Source organism: Rhinoderma darwinii, unplaced genomic scaffold, assembly GCF_050947455.1.
Source record: "Rhinoderma darwinii isolate aRhiDar2 unplaced genomic scaffold, aRhiDar2.hap1 Scaffold_624, whole genome shotgun sequence".
Lineage (NCBI taxonomy): Eukaryota > Metazoa > Chordata > Amphibia > Anura > Rhinodermatidae > Rhinoderma > Rhinoderma darwinii.
This window is the reverse complement of record NW_027464180.1, coordinates 82887-95714: the sequence shown is the minus strand read 5'-3', so window position 1 is coordinate 95714 and position 12828 is coordinate 82887. Positions and strand designations below refer to the sequence as shown.

Below are 12828 nucleotides of genomic sequence, written 5' to 3'. Positions count from 1 at the left end.
TGCACAGCTAGTTGCCTCCAGGAGGCCACAAGAGGGAGACAAGGGACTGCAAAATGGAAAATAGGCATCCACCAACTTTACAGACAACTTCTCCTTGCTCCTACAACCTCCATCCTTGCACAGTTTGTTATTCTTCTAGGTAACATAGTAACAAATCCAAATTGCTGCTCTCTTTGTAGGCAAGCAAGGCTTTGTTGCAACTGCAATTCTTACTTCTTCTTGAAATGTAGGGACGACAGTACATTCCATCACATCCATCTAGTGTACACAGGTAGGTCCATTGTGGCGGGCAGGCGAGCGGGCGGGCTGCTTTATTGGCTGTTTGCTGTTCCCCTACTCCACTCCACTATTTGACTGTTGTGCTGCATCAATCAATCAATCAATCAATCAATCAGTGGCTGGCTCAGGTGCAGCTCTTTAACTTACCTAAAAGGGAGGGCGGAGAGAAGACAAGGAAGGTGAATGAGGTGTTCCAATGTGAAATGCCGGAAACACAGAAACACAGACGACACACAACAAGAGGTGGCAATCTATTCATTAATTGCATTTAATCAATGAGCTCATTATCACTCATGCATTGTCCAACAGGTGTTGAAATAATGGGATTAAAAGGGGAGATCCCTTCAGAAAGACAGAAACAATAGCAAAGACAAAAAACACTTTTGGAATCTGCTTTTAGTCAACACATAAGGAAAGGGTGCACCGGTCCTGGAAATACTGCAATACCAGGTCAATGCGTGGAGTGGACAGAGCAAGCTCTATTTCCATCTCCCTGTTCTAAAAATCCATTTAATATATGGTCCCCAGATAGGGGACGTATCAGATATTAAACTGATAAGAACAGATACTACACTTGATCTTAGCCAAAAGGCCGAGAAGCGATAACCCGAACGGGCCGCGCGTTGCCCGAGCCTGCCAGATACTGCTGTTCAGCCCTTGCAGCGATTCAGCCTACTTCTAGGCAATTCCATGGGGCCCTGCAGGCTCACACACTCACAGCTACACGGGAGGTGAATAAAGGCCGGAGAGGAAGCCAGACAGGATTTGCTTCTTTTGCTTGCACCACAATGCAGTGCTGAAAGAGGAGGAATCTACATAAAAACGCCTTCCTGGCAACGCCCAAATGCCCTGCTGCCATGCAGATAAACACTGGCAGCGGCAGCAAGTGCATGCCCACAGCCACCCCTTGTTCCTTCACACCTTGTATCAGCTGTAATCCAGTCCAGTCCAGTGCTGCCTGCTGAGCAGCACTGACCAACACTGCCTGGGCCCAGGCTTTTATCTCTGAGGCCCCATTATGATGTCAGAAAGCTGGCTCTGGAATCCTGAGGGCTCCACTATGACACGTGCAAAGTTCCGTCTGAACTTTATATAAGACGGTGAGGCTCAGTCAGTCACTCAGTGTTGCCTGAGAGGGCAACACTGCAACAGCCGGCCGCCAGGCTGTCTTTTTTTTGCACAGCTAGTTGCCTCCAGGAGGCCACAAGAGGGAGACAAGGGACTGCAAAATGGAAAATAGGCATCCACCAACTTTACAGACAACTTCTCCTTGCTCCTACAACCTCCATCCTTGCACAGTTTGTTATTCTTCTAGGTAACATAGTAACAAATCCAAATTGCTGCTCTCTTTGTAGGCAAGCAAGGCTTTGTTGCAACTGCAATTCTTACTTCTTCTTGAAATGTAGGGACGACAGTACATTCCATCACATCCATCTAGTGTACACAGGTAGGTCCATTGTGGCGGGCAGGCGAGCGGGCGGGCTGCTTTATTGGCTGTTTGCTGTTCCCCTACTCCACTCCACTATTTGACTGTTGTGCTGCATCAATCAATCAATCAATCAATCAATCAATCAATCAATCAATCAATCAATCAATCAGTGGCTGGCTCAGGTGCAGCTCTTTAACTTACCTAAAAGGGAGGGCGGAGAGAAGACAAGGAAGGTGAATGAGGTGTTCCAATGTGAAATGCCGGAAACACAGAAACACAGACGACACACAACAAGAGGTGGCAATCTATTCATTAATTGCATTTAATCAATGAGCTCATTATCACTCATGCATTGTCCAACAGGTGTTGAAATAATGGGATTAAAAGGGGAGATCCCTTCAGAAAGACAGAAACAATAGCAAAGACAAAAAACACTTTTGGAATCTGCTTTTAGTCAACACATAAGGAAAGGGTGCACCGGTCCTGGAAATACTGCAATACCAGGTCAATGCGTGGAGTGGACAGAGCAAGCTCTATTTCCATCTCCCTGTTCTAAAAATCCATTTAATATATGGTCCCCAGATAGGGGACGTATCAGATATTAAACTGATAAGAACAGATACTACACTTGATCTTAGCCAAAAGGCCGAGAAGCGATAACCCGAACGGGCCGCGCGTTGCCCGAGCCTGCCCGATACTGCTGTTCAGCCCTTGCAGCGATTCAGCCTACTTCTAGGCAATTCCATGGGGCCCTGCAGGCTCACACACTCACAGCTACACGGGAGGTGAATAAAGGCCGGAGAGGAAGCCAGACAGGATTTGCTTCTTTTGCTTGCACCACAATGCAGTGCTGAAAGAGGAGGAATCTACATAAAAATGCCTTCCTGGCAACGCCCAAATGCCCTGCTGCCATGCAGATAAACACTGGCAGCGGCAGCAAGTGCATGCCCACAGCCACCCCTTGTTCCTTCACACCTTGTATCAGCTGTAATCCAGTCCAGTCCAGTGCTGCCTGCTGAGCAGCACTGACCAACACTGCCTGGGCCCAGGCTTTTATCTCTGAGGCCCCATTATGATGTCAGAAAGCTGGCTCTGGAATCCTGAGGGCTCCACTATGACACGTGCAAAGTTCCGTCTGAACTTTATATAAGACGGTGAGGCTCAGTCAGTCACTCAGTGTTGCCTGAGAGGGCAACACTGCAACAGCCGGCCGCCAGGCTGTCTTTTTTTTGCACAGCTAGTTGCCTCCAGGAGGCCACAAGAGGGAGACAAGGGACTGCAAAATGGAAAATAGGCATCCACCAACTTTACAGACAACTTCTCCTTGCTCCTACAACCTCCATCCTTGCACAGTTTGTTATTCTTCTAGGTAACATAGTAACAAATCCAAATTGCTGCTCTCTTTGTAGGCAAGCAAGGCTTTGTTGCAACTGCAATTCTTACTTCTTCTTGAAATGTAGGGACGACAGTACATTCCATCACATCCATCTAGTGTACACAGGTAGGTCCATTGTGGCGGGCAGGCGAGCGGGCGGGCTGCTTTATTGGCTGTTTGCTGTTCCCCTACTCCACTCCACTATTTGACTGTTGTGCTGCATCAATCAATCAATCAATCAATCAATCAATCAATCAATCAATCAATCAGTGGCTGGCTCAGGTGCAGCTCTTTAACTTACCTAAAAGGGAGGGCGGAGAGAAGACAAGGAAGGTGAATGAGGTGTTCCAATGTGAAATGCCGGAAACACAGAAACACAGACGACACACAACAAGAGGTGGCAATCTATTCATTAATTGCATTTAATCAATGAGCTCATTATCACTCATGCATTGTCCAACAGGTGTTGAAATAATGGGATTAAAAGGGGAGATCCCTTCAGAAAGACAGAAACAATAGCAAAGACAAAAAACACTTTTGGAATCTGCTTTTAGTCAACACATAAGGAAAGGGTGCACCGGTCCTGGAAATACTGCAATACCAGGTCAATGCGTGGAGTGGACAGAGCAAGCTCTATTTCCATCTCCCTGTTCTAAAAATCCATTTAATATATGGTCCCCAGATAGGGGACGTATCAGATATTAAACTGATAAGAACAGATACTACACTTGATCTTAGCCAAAAGGCCGAGAAGCGATAACCCGAACGGGCCGCGCGTTGCCCGAGCCTGCCCGATACTGCTGTTCAGCCCTTGCAGCGATTCAGCCTACTTCTAGGCAATTCCATGGGGCCCTGCAGGCTCACACACTCACAGCTACACGGGAGGTGAATAAAGGCCGGAGAGGAAGCCAGACAGGATTTGCTTCTTTTGCTTGCACCACAATGCAGTGCTGAAAGAGGAGGAATCTACATAAAAACGCCTTCCTGGCAACGCCCAAATGCCCTGCTGCCATGCAGATAAACACTGGCAGCGGCAGCAAGTGCATGCCCACAGCCACCCCTTGTTCCTTCACACCTTGTATCAGCTGTAATCCAGTCCAGTCCAGTGCTGCCTGCTGAGCAGCACTGACCAACACTGCCTGGGCCCAGGCTTTTATCTCTGAGGCCCCATTATGATGTCAGAAAGCTGGCTCTGGAATCCTGAGGGCTCCACTATGACACGTGCAAAGTTCCGTCTGAACTTTATATAAGACGGTGAGGCTCAGTCAGTCACTCAGTGTTGCCTGAGAGGGCAACACTGCAACAGCCGGCCGCCAGGCTGTCTTTTTTTTGCACAGCTAGTTGCCTCCAGGAGGCCACAAGAGGGAGACAAGGGACTGCAAAATGGAAAATAGGCATCCACCAACTTTACAGACAACTTCTCCTTGCTCCTACAACCTCCATCCTTGCACAGTTTGTTATTCTTCTAGGTAACATAGTAACAAATCCAAATTGCTGCTCTCTTTGTAGGCAAGCAAGGCTTTGTTGCAACTGCAATTCTTACTTCTTCTTGAAATGTAGGGACGACAGTACATTCCATCACATCCATCTAGTGTACACAGGTAGGTCCATTGTGGCGGGCAGGCGAGCGGGCGGGCTGCTTTATTGGCTGTTTGCTGTTCCCCTACTCCACTCTACTATTTGACTGTTGTGCTGCATCAATCAATCAATCAATCAATCAATCAATCAATCAATCAATCAATCAGTGGCTGGCTCAGGTGCAGCTCTTTAACTTACCTAAAAGGGAGGGCGGAGAGAAGACAAGGAAGGTGAATGAGGTGTTCCAATGTGAAATGCCGGAAACACAGAAACACAGACGACACACAACAAGAGGTGGCAATCTATTCATTAATTGCATTTAATCAATGAGCTCATTATCACTCATGCATTGTCCAACAGGTGTTGAAATAATGGGATTAAAAGGGGAGATCCCTTCAGAAAGACAGAAACAATAGCAAAGACAAAAAACACTTTTGGAATCTGCTTTTAGTCAACACATAAGGAAAAGGTGCACCGGTCCTGGAAATACTGCAATACCAGGTCAATGCGTGGAGTGGACAGAGCAAGCTCTATTTCCATCTCCCTGTTCTAAAAATCCATTTAATATATGGTCCCCAGATAGGGGACGTATCAGATATTAAACTGATAAGAACAGATACTACACTTGATCTTAGCCAAAAGGCCGAGAAGCGATAACCCGAACGGGCCGCGCGTTGCCCGAGCCTGCCCGATACTGCTGTTCAGCCCTTGCAGCGATTCAGCCTACTTCTAGGCAATTCCATGGGGCCCTGCAGGCTCACACACTCACAGCTACACGGGAGGTGAATAAAGGCCGGAGAGGAAGCCAGACAGGATTTGCTTCTTTTGCTTGCACCACAATGCAGTGCTGAAAGAGGAGGAATCTACATAAAAACGCCTTCCTGGCAACGCCCAAATGCCCTGCTGCCATGCAGATAAACACTGGCAGCGGCAGCAAGTGCATGCCCACAGCCACCCCTTGTTCCTTCACACCTTGTATCAGCTGTAATCCAGTCCAGTCCAGTGCTGCCTGCTGAGCAGCACTGACCAACACTGCCTGGGCCCAGGCTTTTATCTCTGAGGCCCCATTATGATGTCAGAAAGCTGGCTCTGGAATCCTGAGGGCTCCACTATGACACGTGCAAAGTTCCGTCTGAACTTTATATAAGACGGTGAGGCTCAGTCAGTCACTCAGTGTTGCCTGAGAGGGCAACACTGCAACAGCCGGCCGCCAGGCTGTCTTTTTTTTGCACAGCTAGTTGCCTCCAGGAGGCCACAAGAGGGAGACAAGGGACTGCAAAATGGAAAATAGGCATCCACCAACTTTACAGACAACTTCTCCTTGCTCCTACAACCTCCATCCTTGCACAGTTTGTTATTCTTCTAGGTAACATAGTAACAAATCCAAATTGCTGCTCTCTTTGTAGGCAAGCAAGGCTTTGTTGCAACTGCAATTCTTACTTCTTCTTGAAATGTAGGGACGACAGTACATTCCATCACATCCATCTAGTGTACACAGGTAGGTCCATTGTGGCGGGCAGGCGAGCGGGCGGGCTGCTTTATTGGCTGTTTGCTGTTCCCCTACTCCACTCCACTATTTGACTGTTGTGCTGCATCAATCAATCAATCAATCAATCAATCAATCAATCAATCAATCAGTGGCTGGCTCAGGTGCAGCTCTTTAACTTACCTAAAAGGGAGGGCGGAGAGAAGACAAGGAAGGTGAATGAGGTGTTCCAATGTGAAATGCCGGAAACACAGAAACACAGACGACACACAACAAGAGGTGGCAATCTATTCATTAATTGCATTTAATCAATGAGCTCATTATCACTCATGCATTGTCCAACAGGTGTTGAAATAATGGGATTAAAAGGGGAGATCCCTTCAGAAAGACAGAAACAATAGCAAAGACAAAAAACACTTTTGGAATCTGCTTTTAGTCAACACATAAGGAAAGGGTGCACCGGTCCTGGAAATACTGCAATACCAGGTCAATGCGTGGAGTGGACAGAGCAAGCTCTATTTCCATCTCCCTGTTCTAAAAATCCATTTAATATATGGTCCCCAGATAGGGGACGTATCAGATATTAAACTGATAAGAACAGATACTACACTTGATCTTAGCCAAAAGGCCGAGAAGCGATAACCCGAACGGGCCGCGCGTTGCCCGAGCCTGCCCGATACTGCTGTTCAGCCCTTGCAGCGATTCAGCCTACTTCTAGGCAATTCCATGGGGCCCTGCAGGCTCACACACTCACAGCTACACGGGAGGTGAATAAAGGCCGGAGAGGAAGCCAGACAGGATTTGCTTCTTTTGCTTGCACCACAATGCAGTGCTGAAAGAGGAGGAATCTACATAAAAACGCCTTCCTGGCAACGCCCAAATGCCCTGCTGCCATGCAGATAAACACTGGCAGCGGCAGCAAGTGCATGCCCACAGCCACCCCTTGTTCCTTCACACCTTGTATCAGCTGTAATCCAGTCCAGTCCAGTGCTGCCTGCTGAGCAGCACTGACCAACACTGCCTGGGCCCAGGCTTTTATCTCTGAGGCCCCATTATGATGTCAGAAAGCTGGCTCTGGAATCCTGAGGGCTCCACTATGACACGTGCAAAGTTCCGTCTGAACTTTATATAAGACGGTGAGGCTCAGTCAGTCACTCAGTGTTGCCTGAGAGGGCAACACTGCAACAGCCGGCCGCCAGGCTGTCTTTTTTTTGCACAGCTAGTTGCCTCCAGGAGGCCACAAGAGGGAGACAAGGGACTGCAAAATGGAAAATAGGCATCCACCAACTTTACAGACAACTTCTCCTTGCTCCTACAACCTCCATCCTTGCACAGTTTGTTATTCTTCTAGGTAACATAGTAACAAATCCAAATTGCTGCTCTCTTTGTAGGCAAGCAAGGCTTTGTTGCAACTGCAATTCTTACTTCTTCTTGAAATGTAGGGACGACAGTACATTCCATCACATCCATCTAGTGTACACAGGTAGGTCCATTGTGGCGGGCAGGCGAGCGGGCGGGCTGCTTTATTGGCTGTTTGCTGTTCCCCTACTCCACTCCACTATTTGACTGTTGTGCTGCATCAATCAATCAATCAATCAATCAATCAATCAATCAATCAATCAATCAATCAATCAATCAGTGGCTGGCTCAGGTGCAGCTCTTTAACTTACCTAAAAGGGAGGGCGGAGAGAAGACAAGGAAGGTGAATGAGGTGTTCCAATGTGAAATGCCGGAAACACAGAAACACAGACGACACACAACAAGAGGTGGCAATCTATTCATTAATTGCATTTAATCAATGAGCTCATTATCACTCATGCATTGTCCAACAGGTGTTGAAATAATGGGATTAAAAGGGGAGATCCCTTCAGAAAGACAGAAACAATAGCAAAGACAAAAAACACTTTTGGAATCTGCTTTTAGTCAACACATAAGGAAAGGGTGCACCGGTCCTGGAAATACTGCAATACCAGGTCAATGCGTGGAGTGGACAGAGCAAGCTCTATTTCCATCTCCCTGTTCTAAAAATCCATTTAATATATGGTCCCCAGATAGGGGACGTATCAGATATTAAACTGATAAGAACAGATACTACACTTGATCTTAGCCAAAAGGCCGAGAAGCGATAACCCGAACGGGCCGCGCGTTGCCCGAGCCTGCCCGATACTGCTGTTCAGCCCTTGCAGCGATTCAGCCTACTTCTAGGCAATTCCATGGGGCCCTGCAGGCTCACACACTCACAGCTACACGGGAGGTGAATAAAGGCCGGAGAGGAAGCCAGACAGGATTTGCTTCTTTTGCTTGCACCACAATGCAGTGCTGAAAGAGGAGGAATCTACATAAAAACGCCTTCCTGGCAACGCCCAAAAGCCCTGCTGCCGTGCAGATAAACACTGGCAGCGGCAGCAAGTGCATGCCCACAGCCACCCCTTGTTCCTTCACACCTTGTATCAGCTGTAATCCAGTCCAGTCCAGTGCTGCCTGCTGAGCAGCACTGACCAACACTGCCTGGGCCCAGGCTTTTATCTCTGAGGCCCCATTATGATGTCAGAAAGCTGGCTCTGGAATCCTGAGGGCTCCACTATGACACGTGCAAAGTTCCGTCTGAACTTTATATAAGACGGTGAGGCTCAGTCAGTCACTCAGTGTTGCCTGAGAGGGCAACACTGCAACAGCCGGCCGCCAGGCTGTCTTTTTTTTGCACAGCTAGTTGCCTCCAGGAGGCCACAAGAGGGAGACAAGGGACTGCAAAATGGAAAATAGGCATCCACCAACTTTACAGACAACTTCTCCTTGCTCCTACAACCTCCATCCTTGCACAGTTTGTTATTCTTCTAGGTAACATAGTAACAAATCCAAATTGCTGCTCTCTTTGTAGGCAAGCAAGGCTTTGTTGCAACTGCAATTCTTACTTCTTCTTGAAATGTAGGGACGACAGTACATTCCATCACATCCATCTAGTGTACACAGGTAGGTCCATTGTGGCGGGCAGGCGAGCGGGCGGGCTGCTTTATTGGCTGTTTGCTGTTCCCCTACTCCACTCCACTATTTGACTGTTGTGCTGCATCAATCAATCAATCAATCAATCAATCAATCAATCAATCAATCAATCAGTGGCTGGCTCAGGTGCAGCTCTTTAACTTACCTAAAAGGGAGGGCGGAGAGAAGACAAGGAAGGTGAATGAGGTGTTCCAATGTGAAATGCCGGAAACACAGAAACACAGACGACACACAACAAGAGGTGGCAATCTATTCATTAATTGCATTTAATCAATGAGCTCATTATCACTCATGCATTGTCCAACAGGTGTTGAAATAATGGGATTAAAAGGGGAGATCCCTTCAGAAAGACAGAAACAATAGCAAAGACAAAAAACACTTTTGGAATCTGCTTTTAGTCAACACATAAGGAAAGGGTGCACCGGTCCTGGAAATACTGCAATACCAGGTCAATGCGTGGAGTGGACAGAGCAAGCTCTATTTCCATCTCCCTGTTCTAAAAATCCATTTAATATATGGTCCCCAGATAGGGGACGTATCAGATATTAAACTGATAAGAACAGATACTACACTTGATCTTAGCCAAAAGGCCGAGAAGCGATAACCCGAACGGGCCGCGCGTTGCCCGAGCCTGCCCGATACTGCTGTTCAGCCCTTGCAGCGATTCAGCCTACTTCTAGGCAATTCCATGGGGCCCTGCAGGCTCACACACTCACAGCTACACGGGAGGTGAATAAAGGCCGGAGAGGAAGCCAGACAGGATTTGCTTCTTTTGCTTGCACCACAATGCAGTGCTGAAAGAGGAGGAATCTACATAAAAACGCCTTCCTGGCAACGCCCAAATGCCCTGCTGCCATGCAGATAAACACTGGCAGCGGCAGCAAGTGCATGCCCACAGCCACCCCTTGTTCCTTCACACCTTGTATCAGCTGTAATCCAGTCCAGTCCAGTGCTGCCTGCTGAGCAGCACTGACCAACACTGCCTGGGCCCAGGCTTTTATCTCTGAGGCCCCATTATGATGTCAGAAAGCTGGCTCTGGAATCCTGAGGGCTCCACTATGACACGTGCAAAGTTCCGTCTGAACTTTATATAAGACGGTGAGGCTCAGTCAGTCACTCAGTGTTGCCTGAGAGGGCAACACTGCAACAGCCGGCCGCCAGGCTGTCTTTTTTTTGCACAGCTAGTTGCCTCCAGGAGGCCACAAGAGGGAGACAAGGGACTGCAAAATGGAAAATAGGCATCCACCAACTTTACAGACAACTTCTCCTTGCTCCTACAACCTCCATCCTTGCACAGTTTGTTATTCTTCTAGGTAACATAGTAACAAATCCAAATTGCTGCTCTCTTTGTAGGCAAGCAAGGCTTTGTTGCAACTGCAATTCTTACTTCTTCTTGAAATGTAGGGACGACAGTACATTCCATCACATCCATCTAGTGTACACAGGTAGGTCCATTGTGGCGGGCAGGCGAGCGGGCGGGCTGCTTTATTGGCTGTTTGCTGTTCCCCTACTCCACTCCACTATTTGACTGTTGTGCTGCATCAATCAATCAATCAATCAATCAATCAATCAATCAATCAATCAATCAATCAGTGGCTGGCTCAGGTGCAGCTCTTTAACTTACCTAAAAGGGAGGGCGGAGAGAAGACAAGGAAGGTGAATGAGGTGTTCCAATGTGAAATGCCGGAAACACAGAAACACAGACGACACACAACAAGAGGTGGCAATCTATTCATTAATTGCATTTAATCAATGAGCTCATTATCACTCATGCATTGTCCAACAGGTGTTGAAATAATGGGATTAAAAGGGGAGATCCCTTCAGAAAGACAGAAACAATAGCAAAGACAAAAAACACTTTTGGAATCTGCTTTTAGTCAACACATAAGGAAAGGGTGCACCGGTCCTGGAAATACTGCAATACCAGGTCAATGCGTGGAGTGGACAGAGCAAGCTCTATTTCCATCTCCCTGTTCTAAAAATCCATTTAATATATGGTCCCCAGATAGGGGACGTATCAGATATTAAACTGATAAGAACAGATACTACACTTGATCTTAGCCAAAAGGCCGAGAAGCGATAACCCGAACGGGCCGCGCGTTGCCCGAGCCTGCCCGATACTGCTGTTCAGCCCTTGCAGCGATTCAGCCTACTTCTAGGCAATTCCATGGGGCCCTGCAGGCTCACACACTCACAGCTACACGGGAGGTGAATAAAGGCCGGAGAGGAAGCCAGACAGGATTTGCTTCTTTTGCTTGCACCACAATGCAGTGCTGAAAGAGGAGGAATCTACATAAAAACGCCTTCCTGGCAACGCCCAAATGCCCTGCTGCCATGCAGATAAACACTGGCAGCGGCAGCAAGTGCATGCCCACAGCCACCCCTTGTTCCTTCACACCTTGTATCAGCTGTAATCCAGTCCAGTCCAGTGCTGCCTGCTGAGCAGCACTGACCAACACTGCCTGGGCCCAGGCTTTTATCTCTGAGGCCCCATTATGATGTCAGAAAGCTGGCTCTGGAATCCTGAGGGCTCCACTATGACACGTGCAAAGTTCCGTCTGAACTTTATATAAGACGGTGAGGCTCAGTCAGTCACTCAGTGTTGCCTGAGAGGGCAACACTGCAACAGCCGGCCGCCAGGCTGTCTTTTTTTTGCACAGCTAGTTGCCTCCAGGAGGCCACAAGAGGGAGACAAGGGACTGCAAAATGGAAAATAGGCATCCACCAACTTTACAGACAACTTCTCCTTGCTCCTACAACCTCCATCCTTGCACAGTTTGTTATTCTTCTAGGTAACATAGTAACAAATCCAAATTGCTGCTCTCTTTGTAGGCAAGCAAGGCTTTGTTGCAACTGCAATTCTTACTTCTTCTTGAAATGTAGGGACGACAGTACATTCCATCACATCCATCTAGTGTACACAGGTAGGTCCATTGTGGCGGGCAGGCGAGCGGGCGGGCTGCTTTATTGGCTGTTTGCTGTTCCCCTACTCCACTCCACTATTTGACTGTTGTGCTGCATCAATCAATCAATCAATCAATCAATCAATCAATCAATCAATCAATCAATCAATCAGTGGCTGGCTCAGGTGCAGCTCTTTAACTTACCTAAAAGGGAGGGCGGAGAGAAGACAAGGAAGGTGAATGAGGTGTTCCAATGTGAAATGCCGGAAACACAGAAACACAGACGACACACAACAAGAGGTGGCAATCTATTCATTAATTGCATTTAATCAATGAGCTCATTATCACTCATGCATTGTCCAACAGGTGTTGAAATAATGGGATTAAAAGGGGAGATCCCTTCAGAAAGACAGAAACAATAGCAAAGACAAAAAACACTTTTGGAATCTGCTTTTAGTCAACACATAAGGAAAGGGTGCACCGGTCCTGGAAATACTGCAATACCAGGTCAATGCGTGGAGTGGACAGAGCAAGCTCTATTTCCATCTCCCTGTTCTAAAAATCCATTTAATATATGGTCCCCAGATAGGGGACGTATCAGATATTAAACTGATAAGAACAGATACTACACTTGATCTTAGCCAAAAGGCCGAGAAGCGATAACCCGAACGGGCCGCGCGTTGCCCGAGCCTGCCCGATACTGCTGTTCAGCCCTTGCAGCGATTCAGCCTACTTCTAGGCAATTCCATGGGGCCCTGCAGGCTCACACACTCACAGC

General features: G+C 47.6%; 9 non-coding genes across 9 annotated transcripts; all 9 read right to left on the bottom strand.

The window, feature by feature from the left end:
* Window positions 1-692: 692 nt before the first annotated feature.
* On the bottom strand, window positions 693-883 carry LOC142726359 (U2 spliceosomal RNA). The gene has a single exon (XR_012876815.1). It is a non-coding gene; the product is annotated as a U2 spliceosomal RNA (small nuclear RNA).
* Window positions 884-2175: 1292 nt separating this feature from the next.
* On the bottom strand, window positions 2176-2366 carry LOC142726358 (U2 spliceosomal RNA). Its single transcript, XR_012876814.1, has one exon. It is a non-coding gene; the product is annotated as a U2 spliceosomal RNA (small nuclear RNA).
* Window positions 2367-3650: 1284 nt separating this feature from the next.
* LOC142726357 (U2 spliceosomal RNA) lies at window positions 3651-3841 on the bottom strand. The gene has a single exon (XR_012876813.1). It is a non-coding gene; the product is annotated as a U2 spliceosomal RNA (small nuclear RNA).
* Window positions 3842-5125: 1284 nt separating this feature from the next.
* Window positions 5126-5316, bottom strand: LOC142726394 (U2 spliceosomal RNA). Its single transcript, XR_012876847.1, has one exon. It is a non-coding gene; the product is annotated as a U2 spliceosomal RNA (small nuclear RNA).
* A 1280-nt stretch (window positions 5317-6596) lies between these two features.
* LOC142726355 (U2 spliceosomal RNA) lies at window positions 6597-6787 on the bottom strand. Its single transcript, XR_012876812.1, has one exon. It is a non-coding gene; the product is annotated as a U2 spliceosomal RNA (small nuclear RNA).
* A 1296-nt stretch (window positions 6788-8083) lies between these two features.
* On the bottom strand, window positions 8084-8274 carry LOC142726354 (U2 spliceosomal RNA). The gene has a single exon (XR_012876811.1). It is a non-coding gene; the product is annotated as a U2 spliceosomal RNA (small nuclear RNA).
* A 1284-nt stretch (window positions 8275-9558) lies between these two features.
* LOC142726353 (U2 spliceosomal RNA) lies at window positions 9559-9749 on the bottom strand. Its single transcript, XR_012876810.1, has one exon. It is a non-coding gene; the product is annotated as a U2 spliceosomal RNA (small nuclear RNA).
* Window positions 9750-11037: 1288 nt separating this feature from the next.
* On the bottom strand, window positions 11038-11228 carry LOC142726352 (U2 spliceosomal RNA). Its single transcript, XR_012876809.1, has one exon. It is a non-coding gene; the product is annotated as a U2 spliceosomal RNA (small nuclear RNA).
* A 1292-nt stretch (window positions 11229-12520) lies between these two features.
* LOC142726351 (U2 spliceosomal RNA) lies at window positions 12521-12711 on the bottom strand. Its single transcript, XR_012876808.1, has one exon. It is a non-coding gene; the product is annotated as a U2 spliceosomal RNA (small nuclear RNA).
* Window positions 12712-12828: the final 117 nt, after the last annotated feature.